This window comes from Thalassophryne amazonica, chromosome 19 (assembly GCF_902500255.1).
Source record: "Thalassophryne amazonica chromosome 19, fThaAma1.1, whole genome shotgun sequence".
NCBI lineage: Eukaryota > Metazoa > Chordata > Actinopteri > Batrachoidiformes > Batrachoididae > Thalassophryne > Thalassophryne amazonica.
In genome coordinates this window covers 49,963,160-49,977,818 of record NC_047121.1, presented here as the reverse complement: position 1 = coordinate 49,977,818, position 14,659 = coordinate 49,963,160, and the positions used below count along the sequence as shown (strand labels likewise).

Genomic DNA, 14,659 nt, shown 5'->3' with positions numbered 1-14,659 from the left:
GTATCGATATCGATAAAATCTTATTGATACCCATCCCTAGTCTTGTATGTCTTCCATTTTCTTACAATTGCTCCCACAGTTGATTTATTCACACCAACCTGCTTGACTATTGTAGATTCACTCTTCCTAGCCTGGTGCACATCTACAATGTTCTTCCTGGTGTCCTTCAACAGCTCTTTGGTCTTGGCCATGGTTGAGTTTAGGGTCTGACTGTTTGAGGCTGTGGACAGGTGTCTTTTATACAGATAACGAGTTCCAACAGATGCCATTAATACAGGTAACAGGTGGAGGACAGAAGAGCTTCTTAAAGAAGAAGTTACAGGTCTGTGAGAGCCAGAAATCTTGCTTGTTTGTGGGTGACCAAATACTTATTTTCCACCATAATTTACAAATAAATTCTTTAAAAATCCTACAATGTGATTTCCTGGATTTTTTTTTCTCATTTTGTCTCTCATAGTTAAAGTGTATCTATGATGAAAATTACAGACCTCTCTCATCTTTCTAAGTAGGAGAACTTGCACAATCAGGGACTGACTAGATACTTTTTTTACTCCACTGTATCTCTGAGAGATATTCCACTAGGATGGATTCCAGTCCAGTCTGTAAAAGGTCAGCGTGGTTCTTGAGAACAAACACCAAGTTCCTTGAGCTTTCAGTAGCAGATGGTATGCAGGGATTAGTGAAGTGTGCCTGATGCCATCAGGTCCACCACAGCATAAAAGTGTCAGAAGCAGTGGCTACAGTTTTCATAACACAAGGTGAGTGCAGGTGTGCACGTGTATGTGCATGTGACAGACTCAATGCACCCAATGCTAACTGAATCACGCAGGTGAGTCATGTGGAAACAAAGTTCTCCTGAGGCAAACTGAGGGTGAAAGAATCCCACTACGATTACCATCATACCAATGAATCAAGTGAGTGTTTCCAAGAAAGCATTCCTGCAACCCCCTTTGACCCCGCCACAAAAAAAAAAAAAAAAATTAATGAGGATCTGGATCTGCAGCCAGTCTCCTTGGCAGAACCCATGATTTAAACCAGAGCAAAAGTGGCTAAATAATCTGGTTTTCATCCACATCATCAATCATACAGGTTGTTTATTATGTCCTGGTACTACACAGACTACAGCTGCATGACACCGTTATGGTTATACAACCTCAATTCCAATGAAGTTGGGACATTGTGTAAAATGTAAATAAAAACAGAATACAATGATTTGCAAATCCTCTTCAACCATTATTCAATTGAATACACCACAAAGACGAGATATTTAATGTACAAACTGATAAACTTTGTTGTTTTTGTGCAAATATTTGTTCATTTTTAAATGGATGCTTGCAACACATTCCAAAAATGTTGGGTCAGGGCAACAAAAGACTGGGAAAGTTGATGAATGTTCAAAGAACACCTAATTGGAAACATGTGAGTGTCATGATTGGGTATAAAAGGAGCATCCCCAAAAGGCTCAGCCATTCACAAGCAAAGATGGGGTGAAGATCACCACTTTGTGAACAACTGCATGAAAACATAGTCTAACAGTTTAAGAACAATGTTTCTCAATGTTCAATTGCAAAGAATTAGGGATTCCATCATCTACAGTCCATAATATAATCAAAAGATTCAGAGAATCTGGAAAACTTTCTATACTTAAGCCACAAGGCCGAAAACCAACATTGAATGCCCGTGACCTTTGATCCCTCAGGCGTCACTGCATTAAAAGCCAATATCATTGTGTAAAGAATCTTACTGCATGGGCTCAGGAACACTTCAGAAAACCATTGTCAGTTAACACAGTTCGTCGCTACATCTACAAGTCCAAGTTAAAACTCTGTCATGCACAGTGAAAGCCATACATCAACAACATCCAGAAACGTTGCCGCTTTCTCTGGGCCCGAGCTCATTTGAAATGTACAGACACAAAGTGGAAAAGTGTGCTGTGGTCTGATGAGTCCATGTTTCAAATTGTTTTTGGAAATCATGGACGTCGTGTCCTCTGCACAAAGAGGAAAAAGACCATCTAGATTGTTGCCAGCACAAAGTTCAAAAGCCAGCATCTGTGATGGTATGGGGTGTGTTAGTGCCCATGGCATGGACAACTTACACATCTGTGATGGCGCCATCAATGCTGAAAGATACATCCAGGTTTTGGAGCAACACATGCTGCCATCCAAGCAACGTCTTTTTCAGGGACGTCCCTGCTTATTTCAGCAAGACAATGCCAAGCCACATTCTACACGTGTTACAACAGCGTAGCTTCGTAGTAAAAGAGTGCGTGTGCTAGACTGGCCTGCCTGCAGTCCAGACCTGTCGCCCATTGAAAATGTGTGACGCATTATGAACAAAATGCACAAAATACGACAACGGAAACCCCAGACTGCTGAACAACTGAAATCGTACTTCAAGCAAGAATGGGAAAGAATTCCACCTACAAAGCTTCAACAATTAGTGTCCTCAGTTCCCAAACGCTTATTGAGTGTTGTTAGAAGGAAAGGTGATGTAACACAGTGGTAAACATACCACTGTCCCAGCTTTTTTTTTAAACGTGTTGCAGGCATCCATTTCAAAATGAGCAAATATTTGCACAAAAACAATAAAGTTGGTTGAGAACAGCAGAGATAAGGTGCTGTGGGACTGCAAGTTCCAGATGGACAAACAGGTTCTGACCAACCAAAGAGACATAGAAAATGCCAATTTGAGTAGATGTAGCAATTCCAAGTGGTGGCAACATCAGAAAGAAAGATTATGAGAAGACTGATAAGTACCAGGGGCTGAAGAAAGAACGAGAAAGGATGCAGAAGGTAATGACCATAATGGTCCCTGTGGTAATATAAGTTCTCAGTGCTATGGACCTCAGACTGGGATAATGGCTCCAGCAGATTCCAGGTGTCTGCCCAGAAGAAAGCAGTACTAGGAACACATAAGATACTGTGCAAGACACTCAAAATCACATGCATCTGGTGGAGCACCCAAGCTTGACAGAGATCACCACCACCACCTTGGAAGATGGGGAGAATATTGCCTCCCAGATTCAGATAGCCATGGATACTCAATGGAGTCTTTCTTGGCAAATGCAATACCCACCCACCAAGTTTCACAAATACCAGCCCATGATTTTTTAAATTGGATAAAAATCCAACCAACTGCCAACTAGCTAACATCCAAATGACCAGCTGATCATCTACCCAGCCAGCCAAGAAATATCCATCCAACAAGTGTGAGTGAACACGTTTCTTTGGACCAAGTACTGTGATTATGTTTTATGATGAGACATTTTCATTACCCGAAGCCATCAAATATGGCCACTGGGTATTGTGAAGGCTTTGCATCCATCCATCTGTCTGTCTGTGCTCAGCATAAGTCCAGTCCTATTACTGCCACAGTGTTTAAATTAGCAAGAAAAATTATTGGGACACAGACCTTGGACAAGTTAAAAGATGTCTAATCTTGACCTATTTTAAGAGCTGTTTTAAGAGGTTATAAAGTCACTTTCTGTTTCAATCTGTTCAGTTTAATTTTTGAGTGGCAGGAGTGACAGCCAATCAGAGTAAACCTGTACTATGATGTCACAGTCTGGTTGCTAGCTGAAAACTCTGTTTCATTTGTGTGTAAATATAACCTCTTTGTCATATATTATGTAAAAGATAGCAATAAATAAATGTTTCTAAAACTGAAAACACTGTTTTTGGAACCTAAAAACACCTTTAAAGTGATTTAAAAGACATTTAGCAGACGTTAGCCTGTACGCTAATCTCCACTAACTCAGCGCTAACTTCCACTCTTTTCAAAAGCTCATGTACATTATGTAAAAGATAGCTACAAATAAAGACTTCTAAAACTGAAAACTGTGTTTTGCAACATGATAACACACCTATTTCAACACACACACACACACACACACATATATATATATATATATATATATAAATGTAGAGAGAGAGAAGGTTTCTGCATAGTTCGTGAACATGTACAAATTGTACGCAAGACAATAGGATCTTAATTACTTCAACAACTGAAAATTATAAACAACACAATGCTCATACGGCAGGGGTGCTTTAGCATTGAGTCATATTTTTTATATTGTACTTCAGTTCTGATCCCCACCCCGCCAGTACTGGACAACTGTTGAAAGTTCAAGGATACTATAAAAATCCCTTTATCATGCACTGTAAGTGGGACATATTAATCCAAATCAAGTTTCTGTTCTGAATTCTACTCTCTCTCGTGCAAAAAAGGCTGATGACATTTTTTAATTAATTCGTGAGCTCTGAAATTGTTTGGAGTCTTACACGTTCATGGACATTCACTCAGACTGTGCCCTTATGTAGTATGTTTTAATATTTAATGGAACAAGAAGTCCGGTTACGATCGATATCATAACAGCCTCCAGCCAATGTACAGTATGAAGTTAACTACAGAGTAAACTACAAAGTTCTTTGAGAACAGATAGGGAAATGTTGTTACAGCTCACTGGACAGTTATTGTTTCAGAGTTCAGAATCTTCACCTGCAGGCCTTAATATATGGAACTGGATTATGATTTCATTTCCTGTGTGTTAAAGTATAAGAGATTGGTGAATGCAGCAACAGTTGAATATTTGCAAACCTGTATTTTTTTTTTTATTATTTAAGACACCTGCACATGTGAGCAGCACTGTGTCTCAGCCAACACAGCTGAAACTGACAGGATGTGACTGACAAAAATATCTGCTCCAGGCAATTACTTTTTTTTTTTTTTTTTGATCCTCGAGACGTTTGACAGCAGAGCTGCCTAGCACATAGCTGAGGCGAGAGTGTGGCAAATGTTAGTTGTGACTAATGGAATTAGAAGTGTGATTGATAAACGGTTATTGCTTTGTTACTGTGCAAAGTGGATCTTCCCACCTGGTGAAGTTCCTGGTTCAACCCCCCCCATACCCATCCTTCTTGTAATGTGGAGCTGCATCAGGAAGAGCATCTGCTGTAAGATCTGCTCCCACTCAATAGGTAGAACCATATTGGATCTGCTGTGGTGAGCCTGAGTGAAAAGGGAGAAATGGGTTTCAAAATATTCTGAGGCACTGTTTCAAGTTAGCCACCACTAATATGTAGTACCGCCAAAAGGTTTTAGCACCATCCCCAGCCAAACATTCTATCTATTGTTTAATTCCAAATTTACTTTCCCATTCTGTTTATTTTGTTCTATGTTTGTCCACATAATTGGTGTGATGTTTCTCACCATCAGCGCCAGCTTAGTCACTGGACGGAGGGCAGTGATGAGTACACAACTTGTCCAGTGCTCAAGAAGCAGACAAAAATGTAAGTTTAATCAAAGCTGTTCAGAATTTTTTTTTTTTATCATTTATACAGCATCCACTAACCATCCAGCAGGTGGCAGACAAGTCTTTGGGATATAATGGGGGTAGTCCACAGAGCACCGGTCCTTCCTGTTTCATCCAGAATAGCAAATCAGGGCGCGTTTTGAAGCATCAAAGTAACTTCTTGATCCATCTTTGTCAATCTTGAACAAACTTGGTATACGTAGTATTTATGGCCATCATTGGCAGAAATCTGGGTGGTGGTGGCCAAGTGGTTAATGCACTTGGTTTCAGTCCAGAAGGTTCCGGGTTCAAATCCCACCCCTGCCACATTTCTCCATGTAATGTGGAGTTGCGTCAGGAAGGGCATCCGGCGTAAAACTTGTGCCAATTCAACATGCAGATCCACCTTGGATTTGCTGTGGCGACCCCAAGTGCAAACAAGGGAGCAGCTGAAGGGACTTACTTATTGGCAGAAATCTGGGTCAAACTTTCAAATTGTTCAAAAATTTCATCCCGATTCACAAAATTGTCTGTAGTGACTGGTAACTTCCAGGTGTTCATAGTCTCAACACCGTCAGTCATATCTGAAGCTGAAATTTGTTGTGGTTCTGGTCGAGGGCGCAGTTTCTTTTTGTTTTCTGGCTGGTTGCCAGGACTACACTTTATAAACTATCTAATTGCCAGGTCTGTACTTCATAAGTCAGTCTGTTAGGAGGCAAGCCGGGTTAAGCCGTTTCATCCAGTTTTGTTTTGTTTGTTTTTTCACTTTTTCACAAGCAAAGATGGGGCGAGGATCACCACTTTGTGAACAACTGCGAACAGAACAGACAAAATAGTCCAACAGTTTAAGAACAATGTTTCGCAACATTCAATTGCAAGGAATTTAGGTATTCCATCATCTACAGTCCATAATATAATCAGAAAAATCAGAGAATCTGGAGAACTTTCTGCATGTAAGCAACAAGGCCGAAAACTAACATTGAATGCCGTGACCTTCGATTCCTCAGGCGGCACTGCATTAAAAACCAACATCATTGTGTAAAGAATCTTACCACGTGGGCTCAGGAACACTTCAGAAAACCATTGTCAGTTAACAAAGTTCGTTGCTGCATCTACAAGTGCAAGTTAAAACTCTACCATGCAAAGCGAAAGCCATACATCAACAACATCCAGAAATACCACCGCCTTCTCTGGGCTCGAGATCATTTGAAACATGTGGACAGACGCAAAGTAGAAAAGTGTGGTGTGGTCTGATGAGTCCACATTTCATATTGTTTTTGAAAATCATGGACGTCGTGTCCTCTGGACAAAAGAGGAAGAAAACCATCCAGATTGTTACCAGCACAAAGTTCAAAAGCCAGCATCTGTGATGGTATGGGGGTGTGTTAGTGCCCATGGCATGGACAACTTACACATCTGTGATAGTATGGAGGTGTGTTAGTGCCCATGGCATGGACAACTTACACATCTGTGATGGCACCATCAATGCTGAAAGGTACATCCAGGTTTTGGAGCAACACATGCTGCCATCCAAGCAACGTCTTTTTCAGGGACGTCCCTGCTTATTTCAGCAAGACAATGCCAAGCCACATTCTGCACGTGTTCCAACAGTGTGGCTTCATAGTAAAAGAGTGCGGGTACTAGACTGGCCTGCCTGCAGTCCAGACCTGTCGCCTACTGAAAATGTGTGGCGCATTATTTAAGCACAAAATACGACAACGGAGACCCCGGACTGTTGAACAACTGAAGTTGTACATCAAACAAGAATGGGAAAGAATTCCACCTACAAAGCTTCAACAATTAGTGTCCTCAGTTCCCAAATGCTTATTGAGTGTTGTTAGAAGGAAAGGTGATGTAACACAGTGGTAAACACTGTGGTTTTTGACAGCTCTTGCTTGCCTCTACTGGTGGTTGGCTCTCACTGCGGTATTGTATCACTTCGTGTTCCGGAGCACAGCGGTGTTTTGCTGTATCTGTTAGCTGTTTAATCTGCAGCAATCTTCCATTCCAGCTTATTAATTAATCAAAAACCCAGACAGAGCTTTAATTCATTTGAAAGCTTGACTCTTAGTCTTGTCCATCCAAATTGAAAGTCCCAAAAACCAGTTTTATTTGTTATTATCTATCGTCCACCTGGTCGTTACTGTGAGTTTCTCTGTGAATTTTCAGACCTTTTGTCTGACTTAGTGCTTAGCTCAGATAAGATAATTATAGTGGGCGATTTAACATCCACACAGATGCTGAGAATGACAGCCTCAACACTGCATTTAATCTATTATTAGACTCTATTGGCTTTGCTCAAAATGTAAATGAGTCCACCCACCACTTTAATCATATCTTAGATCTTGTTCTGACTTATGGTATGGAAATTGAAGACTTAACAGTATTCCCTGAAAACTCCCTTCTGTCTGATCATTTCTTAATAACATTTACATTTACTCTGATGGACTACCCAGCAGTGGGGAATAAGTTTCATTACACTAGAAGTCTTTCAGAAAGCGCTGTAACTAGGTTTAAGGATATGATTCCTTCTTTATGTTCTCTAATGCCATATACCAACACAGTGCAGAGTAGCTACCTAAACTCTGTAAGTGAGATAGAGTATCTTATCAATAGTTTTACATCCTCATTGAAGGCAACTTTGGATGCTGTAGCTCCTCTGAAAAAGAGAGCTTTAAATCAGAAGTGCCTGACTCCGTGGTATAACTCACAAACTCGCAGTTTAAAGCAGATAACCCGTAAGTTGGAGAGGAAATGGCATCTCACTAATTTAGAAGATCTTCACTTAGCCTGGAAAAAGAGTCTGTTGCTTTATAAAAAAAAAAGTCCTCCGTAAAGCTAGGACATCTTACTACTCATCAATAATTGAAGAAAATAAGAACAACCCCAGGTTTCTTTTCAGCACTGTAGCCAGGCTGACAAAGAGGCAGAGCTCTATTGAGCCGAGTATTCCCTTAACTTTAACTAGTAATGACTTCATGACTTTCTTTGCTAATAAAATTTTAACTATTAGAGAAAAAATTACTCATAACCATCCCAAAGACGTATCGTTATCTTTGGCTGCTTTCAGTGATGCCGGTATTTGGTTAGACTCTTTCTCTCAGATTGTTCTGTCTGAGTTATTTTCATTAGTTACTTCATCCAAACCATCAACATGTCTATTAGACCCCATTCCTACCAGGCTGCTCAAGGAAGCCCTACCATTATTTAATGCTTCGATCTTAAATATGATCAATCTATCTTTATTAGTTGGCTATGTACCACAGGCGTTTAAGGTGGCAGTAATTAAATCATTACTTAAAAAGCCATCACTTGACCCAGCTATCTTAGCTAATTATAGGCCAATCTCCAACCTTCCTTTTCTCTCAAAAATTCTTGAAAGGGTAGTTGTAAAACAGCTAACTGATCATCTGCAGAGGAATGGTCTATTTGAAGAGTTTCAGTCAGGTTTTAGAATTCATCATAGTACAGAAACAGCATTAGTGAAGGTTACAAATGATCTTCTTATGGCCTCAGACAGTGGACTCATCTCTGTGCTTGTTCTGTTAGACGTCAGTGCTGCTTTTGATACTGTTGACCATAAAATTTTATTACAGAGATTAGAGCATGCCATAGGTATTAAAGGCACTGCGCTGCGGTGGTTTGAATCATATTTATCTAATAGATTACAATTTGTTCATGTAAATGGGGACTCTTCTTCACAGACTAAGGTTAATTATGGAGTTCCACAAGGTTCTGTGCTAGGACCAATTTTATTCACTTTATACATGCTTCCCTTAGGCAGTATTATTAGATGGCATTGCTTAAATTTTCATTGTTACGCAGATGATACCCAGCTTTATCTATCCATGAAGCCAGAGTACACACACCAATTAGCTAAACTGCAGGATTGTCTTAGAGACATAAAGACATGGATGACCTCTAATTTCCTGCTTTTAAACTCAGATAAAACTGAAGTTATTGTACTTGGCCCCACAAATCTTAGAAACATGGTGTCTAACCACATCCTTACTCTGGATGGCATTACCCTGACCTCTAGTAATACTGTGAGAAATCTTGGAGTCATTTTTGATCAGGATATGTCATTCAAAGCGCATATTAAACAAATATGAGGGCTGTCCGTAAAGTATAGGTCCTTTTTATTTTTTTCAAAAACTATATGGATTTCATTCATATGTTTTTACGTCAGACATGCTTGCACCCTCGTGCGCATGCGTGAGTTTTTCCATGCCTGTCGGTGACGTCATTCGCCTGTGAGCACTCCTTGTGGGAGGAGTCGTCCAGCCCCTCGTCGGAATTCCTTTGTCTGAGAAGTTGCTGAGAGACTGGCGCTTTGTTTGATCAAAATTTTTTCTAAACCTGTGAGACACATCAAAGTGGACATGGTTCGAAAAATTAAGCTGGTTTTCAGTGAAAATTTTAACAGCTGATGAGAGATTTTGAGGTGATTCTGTCGCTTTAAGGACTTTTCACGGTGCGAGACGTCGCGCTGCACTCTCAGGCAGCGTCATCAGCCTGTTTCAAGCTTAAAACCTCCACATTTCAGGCTCTATTGATCCAGGACGTCGTGAGAGAACAGAGAAGTTTCAGAAGAAGTCGATTTCAGCATTTCATCCAGATATTCCACTGTTAAAGGAGATTTTTTTAATGAAAGACGTGCGGACGGGTCCGCGCGTCGGGACGCAGCCGACGCGGTGCGGCGGCACAGGAAAAACACCTCCGTGTTGATAACCATTTGTAAAATCCAGGCGGCTTTTGATGGCTTTCAGTGGAGTGAGTATATGAGAAATTGTTTATCAGCTGGAGATGTTCCAACTTGTCCTCAAGGCTTCCAACAGAGGTGTTTTTCCTGTGGCGGAGCGTCGCGGCGGCTGCGAGCCAACGCTGCAATCCGCCTGCACGTCTTTCATTAAAAAAATCTCCTTTAGCAGTGGAATATCTGGATAAAATGCTGAAACCGACTTCTTCTGAAACTTCTCTGTTCTCTCACGACGTCCTGGATCAATAAAGCCTGAAATGTGGAGGTTTTAAGCTTGAAACAGGTTGATGACGGCGCCTGAGAGCGCTGCGCGACGTCTTGCACCGTGAAAAGTCCTTAAAGCGACAGAATCACCTCAAAATCTCTCATCAGCTGTTAAAATTTTCACTGAAGACCAGCTTAATTTTTCGAACCATGTCCACTTCGATGTGTCTCACAGGTTTAGAAAAAATTTTGATCAAACAAAGCGCCAGTCTCTCAGCAACTTCTCAGACAAAGGAATTCCGACGAGGGGCTGGACGACTCCTCCCACAAGGAGTGCTCACAGGCGAATGACGTCACCGACAGGCATGGAAAAACTCACGCATGCGCACGAGGGTTCAAGCATGTCTGACGTAAAAACATATGAATGAAATCCATATAGTTTTAGAAAAAAATAAAAAGGACCTATACTTTACGGACAGCCCTCGTATGTAGGACTGCTTTTTTGCATTTACGCAATATCTGTAAAATTAGAAAGGTCTTGTCTCAGAGTGATGCTGAAAAACTAATTCATGCATTTATTTCCTCTAGGCTGGACTATTGTAATTCACTATTATCAGGTTGTCCTAAAAGTTCCCTGAAAAGCCTTCAGTTAATTCAAAATGCTGCAGCTAGAGTACTAACGGGGACTAGAAGGAGAGAGCATATCTCACCCATATTGGCCTCTCTTCATTGGCTTCCTGTTAATTCTAGAATAGAATTTAAAAGTCTTCTTTTTACTTATAAGGTTTTGAATAATCAGGTCCCATCTTATCTTAGGGACCTCATAGTACCATATCACTCCAACAGAGCGCTTCGCTCTCAGACTGCAGGCTTACTTGTAGTTCCTAGGGTTTGTAAGAGTAGAATGGGAGGCAGAGCCGTCACCTTTCAGGCTCCTCTCCTGTGGAACCAGCTCCCAATTCAAATCAGGGAGACAGACACCCTCTCTACTTTTAAGATTAGGCTTAAAACTTTCCTTTTTGCTAAAGCTTATAGTTAGGGCTGGATCAGGTGACCCTGAACCATCCCTTAGTTATGCTGCTATAGACTTAGACTGCTGGGGGGTTCCCATGATGCACTGAGTGTTTCTTTCTCTTTTTGCTCTGTATGCACCACTCTGCATTTAATCATTAGTGATTGATCTCTGCTCCCCTCCACAACATGTCTTTTTCCTGGTTCTCTCACTCAGTCCCAACCAGTCCCAGCAGAAGACTGCCCCTCCCTGAGCCTGGTTCTGCTGGAGGTTTCTTCCTGTTAAAAGGGAGTTTTTCCTTCCCACTGTTGCCAAGTGCTTGCTCACAGGGGGTCGTTTTGACCGCTGCGGTTTTTACGTAATTATTGTATGGCCTTGCCTTACAATATAAAGCACCTTGGGGCAACTGTTTGTTGTGATTTGGTGCTATATAAATAAAATTGATTGATTGATTGACTGTCCCAGTTTTTTTGAAACATGTTGCAGGCATCCATTTCAAAATGAGCAAATATTTGCACAAAAGCAATAAAGTCTATCAGTTTGTGCATTAAATATCTTGTCTTTGTGGTGTATTCAATTGAATAGAGGTTGAAGAGGATTTGCAAATCATTGTATTCTGTTTTTATTTCCATTTTACACAATGTCCCAACTTCATTGGAATTGGGGTTGTACAAGGGTAAAGCGAGGAGTAATCACATCTAAAGTTGAAACTGAGAGCACCACGTGCCATTGGTTAAGTTATCGTGGACTCACCACAGACTTGTGACCTCCCAGACTCACAAATGACGGCACTGCGGAAACGTGTGTACGTGATGTGCGTGTCCATGTGTGCAACTGATATGCCCTGTTTCCTCATTTACATTTTTTATACTCAAACAGACTGCTAATTATCTTTCAAGGAGCTAGTAGTGATTTAATTAAAGATAAAATATGGAGAAGTGGGTGAGAAAAGTATCTGTTCATTCAAAGTATTGAACGAAATAACCAAACGTTCTTTTGTGCTTTAGCAATGTGAAATGATTTCAACCGTATTTATTCTAAGATTCGTATGTAAAATTAGAGTACTATGAGGCAACCAGAGGGAAGTGAGAAATGTTGATAAATGATAAGTTCCCCCTTTTACTACCTGGGCACCAATAAAGCACATGCAGTACAGCTTTAAACATGCTAAACTATGTTTTGGTTTTGTTTTTAACCTTAAAATTTCATAATTATACTGCTAATGTTTACTCACAGATGTTTACTCCTGCTGAGGATTCAGCATCCACCTTTGTTGTCTGTTTGTCAATAAAGTTTGTAAATAAATGGATGCTAGCTGGTTCGGCTAATTGTAATCTGCTATCTTATGAGGCTTACAACATATTTTATGCTATGCTGTTGTCATTTACAGTTTTTGACTTGATTCAGTCCCATTCTTTGGTATCCTGTGTGTTCAGTACGTTAATATTTGTCATGGTCTGCCCTGGTCCTTTGCCCTTTAGTAAACCTTGTGTGTAGTTTGTCTGTTTTCACACAGGTGGGGTGCTGCAGAGCCCAGGAACCCCTGTAACTCATCATCTCCTCGCACCTGAAGTTTATGAGTGGCTCATCAGGAGTGGGCTACTTAAACCACGGATTTGAGCTCAGTCTTTGCCAGATTCTTTGTTTTTCCAGAGGCCAGATTCTTCCAGGAGCTTCCCAGGGCTTTACTGAGATTCCATGACCTTGACCTTGTCTTTCCTGCCGCTTCCATGTGCTCTGACATCAGAGCTTTCTGCAGCTCCTTTCAAGTTAACCTGGCCAACTGTAATTCCTGCATTAGAGTGTGTTGTTTTCTCTGGTGTTTCCAGACACTCTCCTGCGCAGCTTCCATGTTACAAATGCTCCTGGCTCCATGATTATCTGCATGCATGTAAACACATAACCTCTGTCTGGTTGCCTGGCAGAGTTAATAAAATGGGAACAAGTTGCTGGTGACTATTTACAAATGAGTTTCAGCAAACACTACCAAGGGCACTTTTCAAACAGTTGATTTCTTCAGTTTATTGTCCAGCATCTAAAATCTCAACTGCATACTTGTATGGATTTGTTACGCAGAGCAACAATTTGTGTTATTATTACATCCACCGAGTGCAAACCAGTGCTTTTGGGATCTGAATAAAGGGACAGTGAGATCTCATTTTTCTTTCATAGTGTGCACCCCCCACCCACCACCACCACCACCACCCACCAACACCTTGGCAGAATGTGTGCTGTAATGAGTCTCATTGGATAACAAATACATTTTCATGAAAAAACAAGGTAAAAGTCTCTGCATGCTGCATCAACATTGCAGCACAGAATCATATCAGCATGCAGGATTGGCTAGAATTGTACAAGAGTTTTTCACTTTGTAAATTTTCATGAACCTTTGGAGAATGTGGCATGTTTTTGGACCAGGTGTGTGCTCCACTGTGCCAGCATCCACATGAAAAGAACATGCTTTAATACCATTTTTAATAGCGTCTCTTACTTCTGTGATGTTCCACATGTAATGATATTTTGCAGAGGACTTTATGTTGTACCTTATTTGATTGGACAGTGTGAAACCAGGAAGGCATTTAGTGAGGAAAAGGCATGCAGATCTGGACACCAACTGTGGCATATCAGCACTGTGTTCCTCTCTGCTGTTTGACCAGCTTCCCTCAAAGTCAGCCGCTGTGGGAAATGGAAATAATGACTGTCAAACGACAAACACAATGTTGCACAGTCAGCTAAACATAGTGATACAACTGTAACACAGACGCCTACAGAACGCTAACATTTTTATTCTGCCATTTTTCAGGTTGACAGCGTAAATTGTTACCTCAGACTTTTGATTGACAACTACAGGAACAAAGAAACTCTAAAACACACAACTCCAGTGTGTAGTCCATCCCAAACATTACAATGTGCTAGACTCAGAATACGCTGGAGGGTTTATGTTTCCCATCTTGCTTGGGAACACTTGAGGATCTCCCAAGAAGAATTAGAGGACTTGGCCAAGGATAGGGAAGCATGGAATGAGGTGCTTGTCCTTCATGCCACCGTGACCTGGAACCAAATAAGCGGCAGAAAATGAATGAATCAATCAATCAATTTTTTTTTTTTATATAGCGCCAAATCACAACAAACAGTTGCCCCAAGGCGCTTTATATTGTAAGACAAGGCCATACAATAATTATGTAAAACCCCAACGGTCAAAACAACCCCCTGTGAGCAAGCACTTGGCTACAGTAGGAAGGAAAAACTCCCTTTTAACAGGAAGAAACTGCCAGCAGAACCAGGCTCAGGGAGGGGCAGTCTTCTGCTGGGACTGGTTGGTGCTGAGGGAGAGAACCAGGAAAAAGACATGCTGTGGAGGGGAGCAGAGATCAATCACTAATGATTAAAT

The 14,659-nt window shown here is 41.0% G+C and overlaps 1 long non-coding RNA gene across 1 annotated transcript; it reads right to left on the bottom strand.

Annotated features, from left to right (window-relative positions):
* Nucleotides 1-4,876: 4,876 nt before the first annotated feature.
* LOC117500811 lies at nt 4,877-14,345 on the bottom strand. Its single transcript, XR_004557855.1, has 3 exons — nt 13,812-14,345; nt 5,212-5,419; nt 4,877-5,010 (listed from the first exon to the last, which is right to left on the bottom strand). It is a non-coding gene; the product is annotated as an uncharacterized LOC117500811 (long non-coding RNA).
* Between the last annotated feature and the right edge of the window lie 314 nt (nt 14,346-14,659).